At 42.9% G+C, this 20331-nt stretch overlaps 1 protein-coding gene across 2 annotated transcripts in view; it reads right to left on the bottom strand.

Annotated features, from left to right (window-relative positions):
- Positions 1–20331, bottom strand: part of LOC137522889 (apolipoprotein C-II-like) — a 596236-nt gene that overhangs the window by 19474 nt on the left and 556431 nt on the right. Inside the window, exons 1-2 of one of the 2 annotated variants that reach the window (XM_068243023.1) lie at positions 8529–8578; positions 3871–3918 (exon numbers count right to left, since the gene is read on the bottom strand). The gene's annotated coding sequence lies outside the window, so the exon portion shown is untranslated. Of the gene's footprint in view, positions 1–3870; positions 3920–8528; positions 8579–20331 lie in introns of those variants that run through there. The other variant, XM_068243024.1, reaches the window with a different exon arrangement.

Genomic DNA, 20331 nt, shown 5'->3' on the forward strand with positions numbered 1-20331 from the left:
GGACGCTACTGTTTTGATAGATAGATAGGAATTGCACAGTTTTAACCGGTTGTTTGTTTCACAGGTCTATAGCCAGTTAGCAGTTTTCTCTGGGCTGATAGAAAACAGAGATGGTGGCAAATCTACCCCTGGGTTGGAGTAAAAGTGTATTTTCGTAACCTCACAGGCTCCCTACTGCGTCGTGACGCTCAAACTCCGCCAATTCTACGCAGATTGCGTCCATAGCTCTCAATCTGTGTGCTAGAATCGGATCGGACGGTTTTGCGTGTTCACGGCCAGTGGGGCTCTTGTGACATATACTACCTACACTGGGGACAACTATACTACCTTCACTGGGGGCAATTATACTAGCTATATTGGGGCCAACTAAACTAGCTACACTGGGGGCAACTATACTACTTATATTAGGGGGGACAACTATACTACCTATACCGGGGGCAACTATACTAGCTATTGTATACTACTGTATACTATTGGGGCAACTATACTAGCTACCTATAATGGGGGCTACTATATTAACTGTACTGGTGGCACCTATATTTGGCATTACCTGACATGGTCGCGCTTAGTATACCGTATTCACTCCTTTTTTTTTGGGGGGGGGGGGTTAGGGTCTTATAATACCCAGCACCGGGTGTCAAATGCCCACTGAAAAAGAATCTCTACAGGCACTTTGTATGGTGTTTTTTTTGGGACAGCTTTTGTTAGATGTCCTGGTGGCAGATTGGACTATGATCTTGACAGGGGTGGATTGCTGGTCTTCATGAGAGAAGCTTCACACAAATTGATCTAAAAAGCTGAAAAAAATTGAGGTTTTGAAATGTCAAAGTCCGGAACTAAATCCTACTGAAATGTTGTGAAATGACCTTAAGTGGACAGTTCATATGAAGAAGCTCAGCATCAACCCTGGAATTAAGATGTTTTATAGGGTAGACTAGGCTAAATTTATGGCTAAAATTCCTTCAAGCTGTTGGGCAGGATTGATCAGCAGGTACTGGAAATGTTTCATTAGAGTTATTCCTGGCCAAGGGCAGGGCACACACCAGTCAGTGAAAGACAAGATACTTTTGCCACACACTAATGTAACTGTGTAGTAACTGTGTATCGTTTTTACCAATTAAGAAATAAAGGGTCCTCTTTTTGGCTCATTTGTTTAACCTTGTGTTTCATTATCTAGTTTTATGACATCCTAAAAAAAACAGAATATGTTGTTTTTATAAATACATATGGATATTCAAAAAGGTAGACAGATGTTAAAGAGGAACTTTAACTAAGAATTGAGCTTCATCGTAAGGTCTGTATGGCTGATATTGTGGTGAAAACCATCCCACAGTGTGATGTCATGACCATGGTCCTGACAGTTTGCTGTCTGTGAAACTCATTGCATTGTGGGAAATAATGGCTTTTTCCAACTGCCAAAAAAGCAGTATCTCCCTCTATGCACAGAACGCTCAGTAACGAACATTCTTTGCAGATCACCTGGCAGAACTAAAGAAGTCACCACCAGTGATACATTTCAGAATGTAAATCAGGGAAAGATTTTACTATGGGCACACGATTACTGTAAAAGAAAACAATTTTATTGATTATGTTATTTTTACTACAGTTCCTCTTTAAGGACTACTGTAGCTTGGTTGGCTGAACGGAACACAAAACTGAAATTTCTGGGTGTGTCTCTAATACAAGAAAATTTGCAGGTTGCATTCGCTGTCATCACTTTGCTTTAACATCCAACAGATGACAAGCATCACTAAGTGATACAAATCTTATAAAGCACCGACGTCTGTATTTTCAAAAGTTTGTTCTGTGCAAAGTCCTGACCTAGCACAGCAGCTTTTTTATGGTTATTATTATGAGATTTTAGTTAGTCGGTTTATCTTAGTTTGTTTTGTTTACTTAGCATGTTGACATCAGACCTTGCTTTAGTCTCACAATTATGGAACTCGTTATCAAGTCAGATCACTGCACAATTAATATTTTATGACTATGTCACACACAAGCCAATATGGGCTTGATCAGCCCACTGGGGATGAAAAGAATAGCAAGACAAAAACTGAAATTTGAAGATGATGAGATCACGTTTAGATGAAGGCTAGCAGGGCGGAGTACAGTCTGAGGTCAAGGCCAATGATTGGAAGAGCAGAGTCAGAGTACAGGCTGAGGTCAAGGCCAATGATTGGAAGAGCAGGTCAGGGTACAGGGCAAGCTTAAGTCTGGCAGATCAAGATCAGGGTACATTATTATTATTATTATTTATTGTATTTATAAAGCGCCAACATATTACGCAGCGCTGAACAAGAAGGAGGAGAATGGAGGGTTTACCTTCAGCTTTAGCTAAGGCAAGGTCATTGACCACTTTGGTGAGAGCAGTTTCGGCTGAGTGGGCAGGTCATGACTTATAGCTGTCAGAGAAAGGTCCTGACTTTATTTTGTGGTTAGGCTGAGGTTAGGACTGGCATTTAGTACAGGCCAAGGTTAAGGCTAGTAACTGGTAGAGCAAAGTAAGGGCACAGGCTGAGATCAGGACTAGTATCTGGCAGAGTAATTGTATAGCCAAGTGTCGGCTATTGCTACCATATGGCACTGAGTGAACAGGTTAAGGTTAGGCATAGGTTTAGCATGGTTAATGTGAGGAGATATTGGAGCGGGCGGTTAGATATAGGCAGGGTTTACACTTGAAAAATCGCATGCAAAAATGTGCTTAATGATTCCCCATAGACAATCACATTTGAGTGCTCTCTATTGAGTTTTTCCAGGTTCGGGAAAAAATATCAGCTCTGTTGCTTTTTTTCATACACTGCGAATTGGCAATTTCTATTCCCGACAGTCAGCTGCTGTCAGCTAGCTGTTGACCTAGTGTGCCGAAAACGTATAGAATCTGCAGACTAAAGTGTGATCCCTGCCTAAAGGTTAGTGTTATGTATAGGTTTCAGTGTGTTCGAGTGAGGCGATAGGGTAGGGGAATGTTAGATTGAAATCCCTAATTTTACAATATTGGTAACCGTATGGCAACTCTTCGCAATACGTACCGTTTTGGTGACATATGCAGATACACCTGTGTTTATTATAAATTATACCCACAGAAAGTGCATTAAAGGACAAGTGAAGCATGAGGGATATGGAGGCTGCCATATTTATTTCCCTTTAAGCAATACCAGTTGCTTGGCTGTCCTGCTGATCTTCTGCCTCTAACACTTTCAGCCATAGAGCCTGAACAAGCATGCAGCAGATCAGATGTTTCTGACATTATTGTCAGATCTGAGAAGATTAGCTTCACGCTTGTTTCTGGTGTGATTCAGACACTACTGCAGCCAAATAGATCAGTAGGGATGCCAGGAAACCGGTATTGTTTAAAAGTGAATAAATATGGCAGCCTTCACATTCGTCTCACTTCAGTTGTCCGTTAAGATGACTACAAGCTTATGATTTCTGTTTCAGTCATCTTGTAGACCTATCTATATAGCGTCATAGAAGATGATGGTATTATATAAATCAATAATAATAAATATGACTTAATTGAGGAATGTAAAGTTTTATCATCTACTGGACTGATATCTAAAAAGCTCCATTCCAGGTTTGCCAAATCACTTTTAGTCACCGATGTTCTGCTGCCTCAGAGAAGCACATGAGTGTCCTAATATTGTATTTTAGTTCCCTTTGCTCTACAAGCGTGGGGGTTTGCAGTCTTACGTCCTAAGCAGTGACATGTTCTATAGCTGGCACATTTTAGGAAAACAGGATAAGCCAAGTGAACATACAAAGTCCATGTAGATAGTGCCCCAGTTGGTATTTGAACTTAGCACCCCAGCACTATCAGGTAAGCACACTTACATGCATGTTACAAATAAATAACCTTATAACGGAACATACCTGGCAGAAGAGCTGGCCTTCACGGCTTCAGGAATGGGCTGCTTGCTTCTGGAAAAAAAAAGGCTTAAATGATAAGCATGAATAACGTTTAAAAAAAATATTGTGCTATATTTCGTTAAAAAATAATGTTTTATAAAGTTTTAAATCATTAAATAATGTGTATGAAATCAGCAATCGTGAAAACGTTAATCTTCCCTGTTTCAAAAGTTAAATGTATAATAACGTTTTGTAAAAAAATTTGTAAGTATTACTAAAATTTTACTAAAACTATACCTAACCCTACTCTCACACAGAACCCTCCCTGTACCTACCCCTAACCCCTAGACCCTCCTGGTGGTGCCTAAACCTAAGAACCCCCCCTGGTGGTGCCTAAACCTAAGACCCCCTATGGGGGTGCCTAAACCTAAGACCCTCGTGGTGGTGCCTAAACCTAAGACCCCCCTGGTGGTGCCTAAACCTAAGACCCCCCTGGTGGTGCCTAAACCTAAGACCCCCCTGGTGGTGCCTAAATCTAAGACCCCCTTGGTGGTGCCTAAACCTAAGACCCCCCTGGGGGTGCCTAAACCTAAGACCCCCCTGATGGTGCCTAAACCTAAGACCCCCCTGGGGGTGCCTAAACCTAAGACCCCCCTGGGGGTGCCTAAACCTAAGACCCCCCTGATGGTGCCTAAACCTAAGACCCCCCTGATGGTGCCTAAACCTAAGACCCCCCTGGGGGTGCCTAAACCTAAGACCCCCCTGATGGTGCCTAAACCTAAGACCCCCCGGGGGTGCCTAAACCTAAGACCCCCCTGATGGTGCCTAAACCTAAGACCCCCCTTTGTGATCGCTTTATTGTGTGGAGAATAATGTTTTAAAAACAGTAAAGGATAAAATATATTACAATTACGTTACGTACTGATCGCTTTATTTTGTGAATAATAATGTTTTACAAACAGTAAGGGATAAAATTTTAATATGTTAATGACCATGATTGTGGGGAAATGTGGAAAACATAAATTAGCAAAAATGTAATGATAAAACGTTATTTTACGGGGCGCCCTTTTTTCCCGGTGGGCGCCCATCAAACGATAATTAATATGGCAGTCTATTGCGGCGCCCTTTTTGTCCACTAGCCTCATGCGCCAGAATTTACTGTTACCGTATTGACATGTCTGTTGCTATGTAGGGGGGAGAAGGGACGGCTCGCATAGTGCATGTAGGTGGATTTATCAAAAGTAAAAAAGAAATGTAAATATATACTTACCTAGAAGATCCATACAGTGTTCCCCAACCCTGTCCTCAAGACCCACCAACAGTGCATGTTTTGTGGAAATCCACACAGGTAGGTAATTACCTCACCTGTGCATGTTTGTGGTTTCCTGCAAAACCTGTACTGTTGGTGGGCCTTGAGGACAGGGTTGGGGAACTCTGATCTATAACTTCTTATTATATACCTCCAGGATCCTTATGGAATCTGTCCTCCCCTCCGTTTTGCAGCTGTAGCCCCCATTCGTAGCTGTGACTGGGATCAGATAAAGCCTGATTCATGCACAGAACACTCTGTTAGCCCCCATGTATGGTGCTTTCGCACAGCTGTACATGACAGACATGGCCCAGAGCGTCCTGAGCATGCACAGTTCAGAAAGAACCGGCACTTTGCATCATGCAGGGGAGGCTGTGCGCCCAGCCTCTCCTCTGTCTTACCACTGAGCTTCCGTTATTGAATCATAAAGAGCCTAGTAGTGTCTGGAGAGCTATTAGCTTATTGAGGTAAGTATATTTTGCCCCTTTTTCCCCCTCACGTTTACTGTAAGTCGTCTACTCTATTCCACAAGCCACTGAAGGCGATGATTCCACCACCTGTCAGCTGCTCCCATCTACCGGCCGGGTGCTTGTTAGCTCTCAGCACAGGCGGTGCAAATGTGCCCCCCCCCCACCCCATGGAGATGCATCTGAACATGGCAGTTGCTGTGTTCAGATGCGACATGAGAGTTTTTCCCTGCCAGATGATGCTGTTGCATGCAAACCTGACATTGCGCAGTGTTATTAAAGAGAAACTCCAACCTAGAATTGAACTTTATCCCAATCAGTAGCTGATACCCCCTTTTACATGAGAAAAATAATGCTTTTCACAAACAGACCATCAGGGGGCGCTGTATGACTGATTTTGTGCTGAAACCCCTCCCACAAGAAGCTCTGAGTACCGCGGACAGACAGGAAATAGCTGTTTACAGCCGTCTCTCAGGGCTCTTTCACACTACAGGCAGCGGTAAAAGGCTAAAACGCTGCGTTTTGGCTGCAGGCGTTTTGAAGGCGTTTTCAAGGCGTTTTAACACCAATACATCACTATCAATTGTAATAAGAAACGCCGCGGTAGGCCCAGAAAAAGCGCCTGGGAGCGTTGAAACGCAACGCTCCAAAACGCGGCGTTAGATGTGAAAGGTAAAATGAAAGTCTATGGACTTTCATTTTACCTTGGAAAACGCTCACTTTGGCTGTGGCATTAAAACGCCGAAAAAGCCCTGTAGTGTGAAAGGGCCCTAAGGGCCCTTTCACACTAGAAAAGGGCCCTAGGTGAAAAAGTACAACAGTACTTTTTTACCTACTTTTTGGTACTTTTTTTAATTGCAAAGTGCTGAAATGTAACATCAAACGAATAACAAAAATTACTTCCTAGGAGAATCTTTCGAGAAAACGTGAATTGAATAAGGACCATGGTTCATCTTCAAAAATATTCCTACTGTTACAAAACTTTGCTTATATGAACATTTCATGTATTTCCACAAAACGTTGGCACTTACTCAGTTAACTTTCTCCTAGGTGATATTTTCACCCCTTATTCACCCCTTATCAATAAAATGTCTTTTAAGCCACCAGCAGGCAAGAAAATACTCAAAATAATTTTGATAGTACTTTTCACCTACTCTTTGGTACTTTTTAAATTGCAAAGTGCTAAAAAGTTATTATAAAGAGAAGATTGAAAATAATCTCCTAGGAGAAAGAGTCAATTGAATATGGACTTTTGACCTCTGGAGAATAATGTGATTTTTACAAAATAAAAATTGTTTTGTGAAAATTGCATTTTATCCCAAGAGACGTGCAATGGCAAGCTCCATATTCCTCACACATCACAGTTACTTTAAGTCTGGGACCCACTAGAGCATTTTTTTGAGCTTTTAGGGATCGCTTTACATCTCTAGCGATTTCCCTAAACTCTCTGCCAATGTAAATGGATGGGACAGATTCCACTAGAGCGATTGTGATTAGGCAAACTGCAATCGCAGGATATGCCGCATTTTGGAAGCATTTCCATTGTAATACATTGCATAGGAGCAGGGAAATCGCTCCGGAAATCGCTTGCAAAGCACTATCACAAATCGCTAGCGATTGTTATAATGCTTTGTGCTTTCTAGTGGGTCACAGGCCTAAATATTGTTCTTTCTGCTTAAAGGACTACTGAAGAGAGAAGAATATGGAGGCTGTCATATTTATTTCCTTTTCAACAAATCAGTTGCCTGGCTGTCCTGCTGACCTATTTGGCTTTAGTAGTGTCTGAATCACACCAGAAGCATGCAGCTAATAATGTAAAATTAGTAATGTCAGAAACATCTCATCTGCTGCATGCTTGTTCCAGGTCTATGGCTAAAAGTATTAGGGTAGGTGCACACATAACATAACATGAAAGGCTGCGTTTTATGTCACGAGCATATTGTTTTTGTGTGCGTTTTTGCTGCGTTTTTACTGTGTTTTTTTGGTGCGTTTACATTAGTATTTTTTACCGCAGATGCATTTTTCATGCACTTTGAGTGCGTTTCAATGCGTTTGCGGTTCGCATATACAAAACACATATGCGTTTTGTATGTGTTTTTCATGCATTTTACAATTGCATTTTATGCAAATTACCAGGAAGCAGAAATACATCACAAAACAATTTTTTTTACAAAAATGCATATAAAAACACATAGAAAACGCATGGAAAATGAAAACCATTGCGTTTCCATCGACTTTCATTATGTGCCTTTTTGATACGTTTTTGCATATTACGCAACAAAACTAACGTTTTTGAAAACGCACGCATATAAAACGCATATGCGTTTTTTTATATGCATTTTTCCTGCGACTAATAGACTTTAATGAGTGGCAAAAATGCAGCGTTTTCCACAACGCTAGAATTTATGCTAAGTGTGCACCCAGCCTTAGAGGCACAGGATAAGAAGAATAGCCAGGCAACTGGTATTGCTTAAAGGGGAACTGAAGAGAGAGGTATATGGAGGCTGTCATGTTTATTTCCTTTTAAGCAATACCAGTTGCCTGGCAGCCCAGCTGATCCTCTGCCTCTAATACTATCAGCCATAGACCCTGAACAAGCATGCAGCAGATTAGGTGCTTCTGACATTATTGTCAGATCTGACAAGACTAGCTGCATGCTTGTTTCTGGTGGTATTCAGACAGTTCTGCAGAGAAATAGACCAGCAGGGCTGCCAGGCAACTGGTATTGATTGAAAGGAAATAAATATGGCAGCCTCCGTATACCTCTTCCTTCAGTTCCCCTTTAAAAGGAAAAAAAATGGCAGCCTCCATATAACTCTCATTATAGTTGTCCTTTAATCCACCTAGTCCTTAATAATTATCTATAACGACTACAGTCTCCCTTGTCCCATCAGGCCCATCCTTACCTTGTGTGTTCTCCTGCTGGCTGGACGAGTTCTCGGGTCACTTTGTTATATACACTTCCTGATGTGTTGTCAGGGCAGGGGTACCAAGTCCAAGCAAATAGTGATCTCAGGGTTCAGAGGGCAGGAGCGGGGAGCTAGTATCAGCTTGCACTGTTGACTCTGTCTATTGTGTAGACACAGCACTATGTGCTTCCAGTGTGTGCTGCTAAAGTAAACAAGTGTACGAAATAGTGGCAATTATTGCCAATGGCAATATCTGCCAAAATGTCTAAAGAAATCCTGCTGCTTATTAGCTCAGGAAAAGGAAAGAGGCAACTTTATATGATGGAGCCCTATACCAGGCTGGATTTCCCATAAAGCATAGTAAGCACAAGATTATAGCTACAACTATTGCAGATTTTTGGCCAGAGCAGGGCCGGCCCGACCATGAGGCGGGGTGAAACATTTGCCTCAGGCGGCACTTCTGGGGGGGGCGGCACCTGCCCATCCGTGGGTGTGGGGGGCCTCCCGAGCTGGAGGGGATAGCGGGCAGGAAGGGGGTATTGGGCCTAGCGGCGAGGAGGGGGATCGGACCCCCCCTCCCTCGCCTGGGTCCCCCGTCCTCCGCTCCCCTCCAGCTTTAAAAAGTTGCATCGTTGGCTGCAGCTATAAGAGGCAACGGGCGGGGATCACTCACTTCTTCCTCGTTCCAGCGTGCGCTCCACTGACGTCACTTCCTGCGGCGTAGCAGGAAGTGACGTCAGTGGAGCGCAGGCTGGAACGAGGAAGAGGTGAGTGATCCCCGCCCGTTGCCTCTTATAGCTGCAGCCAGAGACCCCTCACACCCACGGCTTGGGGGGGGGGGGCGATTTCTTTAAAGCTTGCCTCAGGCCGCAAAAAGTCTAGGGCCGGGCCTGGGCCAGAGGTGTCATTTTTGTAGAAATAGCTTTCCCCGGGCCTCAGCCCACAGACATCACAGCAAACTCAAGCCACAAGGAGCAATCACTGCAAGCATTGCTGCTCTAATGCAGTGCTTCCAAATCCCAACCATGTCCTCAAAGCCCACCAATTGTACATATTTTGCAAGAAGCCACACACTCACAGGTGGAGTAATTAGTGTCTCAGCGGAGCTCATTAATAACCACTTAACTCAAACTGGACGTATAAATATGTCCAGTGTAGTTGTAGCGGGTGCACGATCAGTTTGTTACTAAATGAGGTACATGTGGTATCACTTTAACAGTGATGCGTTTTAGAATACATTTTGATGTGTTTTAAAGATTGGACCCATGTCACATAAAAAATAGGTATGGGAAAACTCAATCCAATTTTGAAAATTATGTTCAAACTTGGGAAAGTTTTAGCAAAACTACACGAGACATATGTGGTAACATTTTAACCGTAATAAGTCATAGAATAGATTTTAGGGTGTTTTAGGGTTAAGGCCTATGTCCTGTATATTCTTTTTAGTGACAAACTGAATCAAAGGGCAATAAAATTTGACAGAATATAAAAGAAAATGCATATATTGTTACCTTAGGAACTTGGACTTTTAAATATGTATGCCATGAGGGTATATTACTGTTATTTTTGCAAATAGGGTCTTGTAATCATCGATAGTGTACAATGAGAAAGCAAAAGCTATAACGGAAGTAAATTTTTCCTTTAAAAGGTAATTACTATACAAAAATATCACCCACTAAAAGTTTTATTTGTTCTGGAAAAAAACAAAATATAGATCATTTAGGTGTGATAAATAGCAGTAAAGTTATTGGCAAATGAATGGGAGCAGCGCTGGTATGTGAAAATTGCTCAGGGGCTGAATTACCTACCGCTCTGTATTTCCACAAAACATGCATTGTTGGTGATATTTGAGGACAGGGTATGGAAGCCCTGGTCTAATGCACTGCGCCCCCCACTGTCACTGTCTGCGAACACACATCTTTGGGGAATGGAGTATATGTAGTAGCGAATCCGTGAATAATGGCGCACAGCACCTATGCATAAAAATGGCGCTGCATTAAAAAGATACGCTTATCGCTATTTATCATTAGTATTGCATAATAATGGCGCACAGGGAAAAAAGAAGAAAAATGGCACACAGTAACGTTATTTATCAATAGCGCCGTTCATATGCCAAACAGCAGACGTTATTGTGCACAGTAACATTATTTATCAATAGCGCCCTACATAAGCCAAACTGCAGAAGTTATTTAACTGCAAAACAGTGAATGGATTTAATGTAACACTGTCAAGGTTAGGGTTAGGCTCCACCAGGGAGATTTAGGATTAGGCACCACCAGGGGAGATTTAGGGTTAGGCACCACCAGGGAGGTCTTAGGGTTAGGCACCACCAGGGGGGTGGTTAGGGTTAGGCACCACCAGGGGAGTGATTAGGGTTAGGCACCACCAGGGTGGTGGTTAGGGTTAGGCTCCACCAGGGTGGTGGTAAGGGTTAGGCACCACCAGGGGGGTGGTAAGGGTTATGCACCACCAGGGGGGTGGTTAGGGTTAGGCACCACCAGGGGGGTGGTTAGGGTTAGGCACCACCAGGGGGGTGGTAAGGGTTAGGCACCACCAGGGGGGTGGTTAGGATTAGGCACCACTGGGGTGGTTAGGGTTAGGCACCACCAGGGTGGTCTTAGGGTTAGGGATAGGTACAGAGAGGGTTCTGTGTGTTAACGCTAAATAACAATAAGGCTTTAACGTTAAATAGCGATAAGCGTCAAACGGATTAGCGGCAACACCATGTGCCATTATTCGCAGGCGCCATTTTCAGATGGACCCGGGTAGTAGGGGGCAACTTGAAAAGGGGTTATTTGAACTGTGCTTCTTGAAAATGTTCTCAGTAGTGCATCCTGGTGGAGGTGGAGAAAATGAAATAACTACATTCTAAATAAGCCAATAGCATACCACATAGAGAAGGCCAATCAAAGTTGAAGCAGATCATCAGCTGCTGCATTTGAATGGTCCAGTTCTGCAGCTGCATATGTTGGCTTTAAATGAATATAACATTAACATAAAATGTAGATCAACTCGAAACTATTAGCATATCACTGGGCATCTCTAATACTGAGCAGCACATGGGGACCTCCAGCAAAACTTTTTTGGGACCCCCTTCAGTTGTTCACACCCCTTCCCTGACTGTCCTTGGTGATCCTCAGGAAGGGGAGTAGTTGGGTTTCCCCACAGCCCATAATGAGAGTAAAGAGGCAACATTAACCAAAGTGGTGGGGTTGAGGGAAGAGAAGGAAAGGTAGGAGAGAGTAGTGGGAAGGGAGGGAGGGGAAAGGGGGGTTGTAAAGAGATGTTGTGTCTGCTGGAGACAATTTTATCGCTAAAGTAGTTAGCAAGGTCTTTGGCAGAAAGAACAAAAGAACAACACAACAAACAGTCACAGTATATGGTATCCTCAATTTATAGACAATTTGTCTTACCATAGACTGATGAACAGAAAGGCTTTTGGAGATACTTGTATTACCCTTTCCAGCATTATGCAAGTCAGTAATTCTTAAAGGAATACTATCGAACTTAACACATTTCTGTCAGTAGCATAAATCAAAATTGCAGCTAGTGCAAACACAGCATATCTTTTTGCTGTGCAATGTTTCTTTTTCTTTTAATTTACCTTTTAAACGGATCCCTTGACAAGCTGACGGCGTCGGCTAATGGGGCAGCTCATTATGTCAGAGGGGATTCCTTTTTACAGTGCGGTAGTGTATTATACTATGTTCATGTTCATGTTTCCCCATTACTATTACTAGGTTTCCTTTAATCATAGGTCTTCTGAGAGCTCTTTTGTGCGAGACATCATTCACATAAGGTAATGCTTCTTGGGAAAAGCAAACCCAAAACTGGTGTGTGTTTTTTATAGGGTAGGGCAGCTGTAACCAACACCACCAATCTCATCTCATTGATTGAACTCCAGCTGGCTAACGCCTCACTCCAATTAGCTCTTGGAGATGTCATTAGTCTATGAGTTCACATACCTTTTCCACCTGCACTGTGAATGTTTACATGGTGTGTTCAATAAAAACATGGAAAAATGTAATTATATGTGTGGTATTAGTTTAAGCAGACTGTGATTGTCTTTTGTTGTGACTTAGATGAAGATCCGATCACAATGTATGACCAAATTGTGCAGAAATCAATATAATTCCAAAGGGTTCACATACTTTTTACTACTATTGTGAGTGCACAAACAGCTGGCATATTGCTGAATTGCATGACCACCACCTGCCAACATATCCCTGAAAACTGAGCCAACATCATAATCAATTAAACTGCAGACATGCAAACATAATCCAGACAGCAACAAACAATAGTACTAGATCCAGCTACTGAAAAAGGGGAAGTCAATAAGCTGGGCATCTCTTTACTTGGAAATTTCATATGACAGTGATCTGCAGTCCTGTTTCTGATAGGTAAGTATTATTGAGAGTTTTAGAGGTAGGACTATTCAATTCCAGTCCTGAAGGGCCATATCCATGTGTTTAGGATGGACTGAAGAATGGAGAAATGTGTTCTACTTGATGAACAATACCTTCCCTGATTCAGTCGGCCCACAAATTAATTTGAGCTGTGCCAAAAATGTGTGAGAACCTTGGCCCTTGGGGACTGGAGTTGGATATCCCTTTATCATTCTAGGTCATGGTTGGCAGTGAATTGTATCAGGGTCCAGAGTTGGTATGTACTGTATGTTATTTTCTGATTACGTGGTTGCCCTTGGTAACAACCGTTCGGCACCAGCGATCCAATGACCGCACTTAGTCCCGTATCAGCTTGACATTCACACAGCTGCAGCTTGATACACAGTTCAAGATTTATTGCATTAGTCCACCTTAACCGGTGTTCAGCCTTGGTTACAAAAGGGAGGATTCAGCAGTCTTGGGAGTATCAGGAAACACACATAAGCAGAACGTACATCAGCCCTAAATAGCTAAGTCAAGTGAATCCCATTTTCCTACCTATACTATGGCAACAATTTATATACAGAAAACTCTCCAGCTCAACAAGTGTTAAGTAGGCATCCCCCAATATAGGTGGGCTGTGGGTGTGGCCAGCTGTCCATCACATTAGGAGCTTTCTATTAGTGATTGATGATCGCAATCAACAAATTACGATTTCGATACATTTCATGTATATTTTCGCAATTACACTTATACGTAATTACGATTTGCAAATTCAATTAATTTCGTGTAGTCATTCGTAATTTCGCATAAAATTTTACGAAATTTAGCGTAATTTCTTGACGATTTTAGCAGTGAATAGCAAAACCCCCATACATGCTATTGACACCAAAATTGCTACATAAGCAGAATAGTGGGTACTAGCCGACCCGCGGCGTAGCATACGCCGCATACGAGGGTAGAGTGCAGGAAGGGGGTATTGGGCACAGCGGTGGGGAGGGGGGTTGGACCCCCCCTCAACTGGGTCCCCCATGTGTGCTCTACCTCCAGCTTAAGCTCAGCAGGAACACCCCCCCCCCCCCTCGGTCCCCCATATGCACTCCCCCTCCTGCTTAAGCACAGTAGCAGCCTCCACTATTAGTAAGAGGCAGCGGGCGGGGATGACTCACCTCTTCCGTGTTCCATTGTGCGTTCCACTGTCGTCACTTCCTGCAATGCCGCACACTGTATTGGTGTATTTTGACTTTTTAAAACAGAAGGAAATCTGCAATAATTCAGCTATAAGTGAACATTTGTGGTTACCCACAATGCACTGCTACTAAATATGTAAATTACCCCTTTTCCACCTTGGTAAGCTAAGCAAGCATCCAGAGCCGCTGGTGTATAGCAAGCATATAGCTTTAAATTTTACACAGTCATATCAAACCAACATGTAGACAGCCTGTTTCAGACTTTTGGTCTTCATCAGTACATGGCAGGAATTGATACGGCTGTATGAGATAGGGCTTGGACCAGTACAACAGAGTAACCAAGCAGCTCAGGGTGACCCAAACCACTCGTAATGTATAGGGGGATAAAAGGGACCAAAAAGACCTCCTACTAAAAAAAGCAAAGCTTGGTGTAATTTGCCTTCCTAAAACAGAAAGAAATATGCAATTACTCAGCTATAAGTGAACATTTGTGATTACCCACAATGCACCGCTACTAAATATGCAAATTATTCCTTTTCACCCTTAGTAAGCCAAGCAAGCCTATAGCTTTAAGTTTTACACAGTCATATCAAACCCACATGTGACAGCCTATTTCAGACCTTTGGTTCTCATCACTACATAGGCTATCATTCATAAAGCATTTCCGCATGCAGAAATGCTTAAAACAGCTGACTTTCCCGCACACGTAGCAAAATCTGCATTCATAAAGGCTCCTTCCGCATCAAAAGCTGACATTACCGAGCAGAGCGATAAATCACCGCCTTGTTGTAAAAAATGTAGCAAAATGTTAATTCATAAAGATCACCGCAAGCGGTGTGAGGTCGGGAAGTACCGCTCCCTCTTATGTGGCGATAACAATGTTAAGTGAATGGAGACACAGCTCCCAGGCAGCTGCAGTAGAGCGGAACATAGAGAAATGTATCAACTCGGCAGCTTCCATGTCTCCGCAAGTCTACCGCCTGCCTACCGCCAGCCTAGTTCAGGGAATCTCCACACTACTACGACACCTGGATACTTTTTTATGAATCAGCAGCCAGAAGTCTAAAACACCATCAGTGGTGTTTTTTCCCACACTGATTCTCCATACCAACGGCACTTTCATGAATGATAGCCATAGCAGGGATTGATAAGGCTGTATGAGATTGGGCTTGGACCAGTACAACAGAGTAACCAAGCAGCTCAGGGTGACCCAAACTACTAAGAATGTATAGGAGGATAAAAGAGACCAAAAAGCCCTCCTACTAAAAAAAGCAAAGCTTGGTGTAATTTTCCCTCTTAAAACAGAAGCAAATCTGCAATAATTTTGCTATAAGTAAACATTTGTGGTTACCCACAATGCACTGCTACTGAATATGCAAATTATCCCTCTTTGCCCTTGGTTTGATATGACACTACTTCTTCTTCTTGCTTGGACCAGCCCCTTCTTCTTGCTTGGACCGGCCCTGGGGGCAGGGCGCTACTTCTTCTTCTTGTTTGAAGGTTGAGGCACTTACTCTATTATATATATAGATAAGTCAAAAAAAAATTTGCAAAAAAAACCTTATAGCTTTTGAGAAACGTGATTGTAAAAATGCAAGAAAAAAATGGTTTTTAAACTTAGAAAAATGACAGTTTAAAAACCATTTTTCTTTGCAATTTAAAATCAAGTTTCTCAAAAATTACAAGCTTTTTTTGAAAAAAAATTTTTGTGACTTATACCCACTATTCTGCTTAACATATGTAGCAATTTTGGTAGCAATAGCATGTGTGGGGGCATTGCTATTAACCTCTAAAGTCAGCACAAAATTATGCGAAATTTTGCACACACAAAAATTACGTGAAAAATTAGGCGAAATTTTGAAATACTACATACGAAATTAATTATGATTTTCTCTGAAATTTTGCATTATGATTACAATGCATAATTGCAAATTTCAATGCTAAATTTCGACCCACCACTGCTTTCTATTGGCTTTCAGGATTGAGTGATTGACAGCACACATACTGCGCAGAATCGGAAATCCAAGCTATACTTGGGGGTTCTCCCGGATTTCATGAAAACTCATGTTGATCCTCCTGCTGTGATTGTTTATACCTTCTGGTGCCCGGCCATGACTGGCTGTCTATACATTTGAACAGATAAGACTTAATGGGGCACTATGGCGAAAAAAATTGTAAAACTTAAAATATGTGCAAAGATATACAAATTAGAAGTAGTTTTTTTCCAGAGTAAAATGAGCCATAAATTATATTTCTCCTATGTTGCTGTCACTTACAGTAGGCAGTAGAAATCTGACAGAAGCGACAGGTTTTGGACGAGGCCATCTCTTTATGGGGGATTCTCAGGGATTTATTTATTTTCAGAGGCACTTAGTGAATGGCAGTTGCTCTGTCCAACTGCCATAAAGCTGTGTAGCGAGCAGGGAAGCTGGCCAGCATCATTATTTAAATCCTTTTTAGGGAATATCTTTATAAAGAATTAAGGCCTTGCTGAGAATCCCCTATGAAGAGGGATGGACTAGTCCAAAACCTGTCGCTACTGTCCGATTTCTACTGCCTACTGTAAGTGACAGCAACATAGGAGAAAAGTAATTTATGACTCATTTTACTTTTTAAAATTTAAAAATGTACTTCTTATTTGTCTATGTTTGTACATATTTTAAATTTTACAATTTTTCGCCATAGTGCCACTTTAATGACCTTGCCTCTCACCACACCAAAGAAGTTCACTAGAGTTAGAATTATGTTCTCTTCGAATATGTTTTAAGGGAGAACTCTGAATATAGTCTTCTGCTGAAACAGTGTTTTGTTTTTAAAGTAGCGAAGGGTTTTTACATTGCATAACTACAAATCATGGAACCGCCAGCAAAACTTTGATGTGGCCTTTTAATATTCACAGCCCTTCCTTTGCCTCTCCTTGGTGATTCTCACAGCCTGGGGGCCCATCTTACAAGGCTCATAAAACAAGTGTGGCCATTAGGTTCTTCACACCCATAACAAGTGTACCCACAAAAACAGTATCAGAAAAAGGGAAGGTTAGTAGTTGCCCCCCCCCCCTCCCCACCCTCCTCACACACACACACACACACACACCACACACACACACACACACACACACACACACACACACACACACACACACACACACACACACACACACACACACACACACACACACACACACACACCACACACACACACACACACACACACACACACACACACACACACACACACCACACACACACACACACACACACACACACACACACACACACACACACACACACACACACACACACACACACACACACACACACACACACACACACACACACACACACACACACACACACCACACACACACACACACACACCACACACACACACACACACACACACACACACACACACCACACACACACACACACACACACCACACACACACACACACACACACACACACACCACACACACACACACACACACACACACACACCACACACACACACACACACACACACACACACACACACACACACACACACACACACACACACACACACACACACACACACACACACACACACACCACACACACACACACACACACCACACACACACCACACACACACACACACACACACCTCTGGTCCTCCCTGAAGTCACAGGGGCTACTCCCCGCTAGTTACGCCACTGGTACTGTATGTGATTGTGCAGGAAGTATGGATTTGGCATAGTAACTTCTTACAGGCGTAACACAGTAAGTGGAATTACATGCAACAATGTCTTGCTTTGTTTTTTGTCTACCTACTAGCAGTTCTGAAGAATCTGCATTTCATCACTTCTCTTACAGCAGTCAGCCTTGACGAGATACTCGCTCTGGCTAGTTCACAGCTTACCTCACATGGACCTGAACATCGTTTACACAATTTCCATTATCTTGTTATCAATCATATAATCTGCCCCCCCCCCCCCCCCTTCTGTCTCTGTGGCAAGCAAGCATCTCTTTCACATAACATTACATAGATGAATTCATATCAGTTCTACAAATTATCTGAATAGCTGTAGATAGTTGAAATGTATGCATATGTTTTAAAAAAAATGTATGCCTCCCCAGTTCCCTTCCAACGTGCATATTTCTGCCTGTGTCCTCCCTAAGCTATCTGTGAATAAGGACAACTGTAAGCTTTAAAAAAAAAAAAGTTAGATACTCATCTAAGACAAGATAAGTGTGAGGATCCGCGCGGCTGCCTGCGCAGGCAGGCAGCCTTTTGACCACTGTTCAGGTCTGCATTCTGCAGGTCTCTGGAAGAGAGACCTTTTGTCAGTTGTGCAGCTTGCTGCTGAGGAATTTGCATACGTTTGTCATGCAGATTGCCTAGCCACATCCTTTGTGGGCTTGCTCTATAAAGAGCTATGTTTCCCACAGTATTCCTGTCGTCGTGTATCTGTTTTGTCTTGTTCGAACGCTTGCTGGAGGCTCGGTGAGGTAACCGTTAAGCAAGTGCTTGCGTCCTCTGTTTTATGTTTGTCTGTCGGTGGTTAGTTAGGCGTGCTTGTCCCTGTTGTGCTTATCACGCGGGGTCCGCGCATAAACGTGTGCACTGTTGCGAATGAGTGCGGTGTTCGCGTTTAGTTAGCGTTTGTTATTTTCCTTATCTCCTCATTGTATGATTTGCTGTGCCTTTGCTACTCTCGTGCTCTGCCTTGCTGTAGCCTTGTGTCACCTCTGGCAATCGCCTCTCCCGCGATTGCGTTCCTACTTCATATCTGCTGTTGTGTATGCACCGTCGCGGGTTGGTAACTAGTTTGGTGCACACACATACAATCTGTCCCTTTGCTCAATCTCTTTCACAATCGCTTCTCAGGCGATTGCGTTCTTACTCGGTTTCCTTTGTTGTGTGTCCGCCGTCGCAGGTTGGCGGCTAGATTGGTGGACATACATACATTCCTCATCTGTGCTTATTCGGTCTTGTGTTGCTGTTAGCAATCGTCATCTCTGGCGATTGCCTTCTCACTTTGTCTTCATGGTTGTGTGTTCATCGTCGCAGGGTGGCGACTAGTTTATTTTGGATGAGTTGCACACACACCAATCAATTGATTCCAATAAAGAGACATCGTTGTCGGATGATTGTTCCTGCCTTTCTTGGGTAAAGCATGTGAGTCGTGACATTGTGCGATCTGAAATGAGTGGGTGTGCCACTGTGGTTGATTCCTGTGCGAATCCTGGAGGATTCTCTCCTGACTGCGTGCAGTTTGAATCTCTGCGATCTGATGCCTGTTTCTCTGATGTTCCTGCAGATTGTGATCAGCATGAATGTGGCAGTTCTATCAAGGATGTGTGGGACCCCTTGTCATTTAGAGACAGATCTTTCAGATCTTCCATCTGTGATCCTGCTATGGGGAGAATTCCTAAATTATGCAGCATCAAAAGTAAAATTAATATGTCTAATAAAGTTTTTCCTGATGTTGTCGCTATTTCTACTGCAAATGCGTCTCTGTCTCACCCTGTTCAAACCTGTAAGGGCCCGTTGCCTGGTGACAGTTGCTCCAGTGTTTCTGTCCTGAACGCCTTACAGTCTGCTCCGCAGATCGCGGAGGTTTGCGCTATGGAAGCGTCAGTTTCACAACCTAAAGCGATTTTTTATTCGCAAGTTTTGCGTTCTGACTCCTCGGATTTGACATTGTTAGCCGAATCTAAGAGTGAGACAGCGCTTCGGTTTTGCGAATCTGATGCTGAAGCGTCTTTGCTTTGCCCAGAGAAGCTTTCTCTGATTCTGCCCTGTACCATGAATGACAACATGATCTCCACTCGCACTGACATTTGTGAGGCCCTTTCTTGTTCTGAGGAAAATGCTAATTCTGCATCCTGTACTCTGGATGAGTTAATATGGCCTTGTTTAGAGTCTCCTGCAATGTCCCTAGAGGCTCGTCTAGGTATTGCTACTATACTCACCTGTTTTTCTGCAGTTTGGAGTTGCAAGCTAGTTTGACTGCTGCGCAGAATTCTGGGTGCAGTGGGATTAAAGTTAGGGAGTCAGTGTGTGTTCCAGTACATATTTCTGTACAGTCTGCTCATGATGATGAAATTCAGTCTCAGTTTATGGTGGAACCTTCCCTGGGACATCTACCCTGTCCACAAAATAAAGTTCCAGTTTTGCCCTGTAACATGGATAGTTCAGAATCCTTCTCAGAAAACTTGGAAAATGATGTTCCTGAGGT

Source organism: Hyperolius riggenbachi, chromosome 6 (genome assembly GCF_040937935.1).
Source record: "Hyperolius riggenbachi isolate aHypRig1 chromosome 6, aHypRig1.pri, whole genome shotgun sequence".
Taxonomy (NCBI): domain Eukaryota; kingdom Metazoa; phylum Chordata; class Amphibia; order Anura; family Hyperoliidae; genus Hyperolius; species Hyperolius riggenbachi.